Source organism: Physeter macrocephalus, chromosome 8 (genome assembly GCF_002837175.3).
Source record: "Physeter macrocephalus isolate SW-GA chromosome 8, ASM283717v5, whole genome shotgun sequence".
Taxonomy (NCBI): domain Eukaryota; kingdom Metazoa; phylum Chordata; class Mammalia; order Artiodactyla; family Physeteridae; genus Physeter; species Physeter macrocephalus.
The window spans coordinates 60,175,131-60,176,104 of record NC_041221.1 but is presented as its reverse complement, the minus strand read 5'-3'; the positions used below and the strand labels follow the sequence as shown (position 1 = coordinate 60,176,104).

At 44.0% G+C, this 974-nt stretch overlaps 1 pseudogene; it reads right to left on the bottom strand.

The window, feature by feature from the left end:
• The window catches only part of LOC102981218 (E3 ubiquitin-protein ligase RNFT1-like), a 3,697-nt pseudogene that overhangs the window by 1,061 nt on the left and 1,662 nt on the right, over positions 1–974 (bottom strand).

Genomic DNA, 974 nt, shown 5'->3' with positions numbered 1-974 from the left:
GGACAGCCACATGTAAAAGAATGAAATTAGAACACTCCCTAACACTATACACAAAAGTAAACTCAAAATGGATTAAAGACCTAAATGTAAGGCCAGACACTCTAAAACTCTTAGAGGAAAACATAGGCAGAACACTCTATGACATAAATCACAGCAAGATCCTTTTTGACCCACCTCCTAGAGATATGGAAATAAAAACAAAAATAAACAAATGGGACCTAATGCAACTTAAAAGCTTTTACACAGCAAAGGAAACCATAAACAAGGCAAAAAGATAACCCTCAGAATAGGACAAAATATTTGCAGATAAAGCAACTGACAGTAGATTAATCTCCAAAATTTACAAGCAGCTCATGCAGCTCAATATCAAAAAAACAAACAACCCAATCCCAAAATGGGCAGTAGACCTGAATAGACATTTCTCCAAAGAAGACATACAGATCGCCAAGAAGCACATGAAAAGCTGCTCAACATCACTAATTATTAGAGACATGCAAATCAAAACGACAATGAGGTATCACCTCACACCAGTTAGAATGGGCATCATCAGAAAATCTACAAACAACAAATGCTGGAGAGGGTGTGGAGAAAATGGAACCCTCTTTCACAGTTGGTGGGAATGTAAATCGATACAGCCACTATGGAGAACAGTATAGAGGTTCCTTAAAAAACTAAAAATAGAATTACCATATGACCCAGTAATCCCACTACTGGGCATATACCCAGAGAAAACCGTAATTCAAAAAGGCACATGCGGGCTTCCCTGGTGGCGCAGTGGTTGCGCGTCCGCCTGCCGATGCAGGGGAACCGGGTTCGCGCCCCGGTCTGGGAGGATCCCGCATGCCGCGGAGCGGCTGGGCCCATGAGCCATGGCCGCTGGGCCTGCGCGTCCGGAGCCTGTGCTCCGCAACGGGAGAGGCCACAACAGGGGGAGGCCCGCATACCACAAAAAAAAAAAAAAAAAGGCACATGCA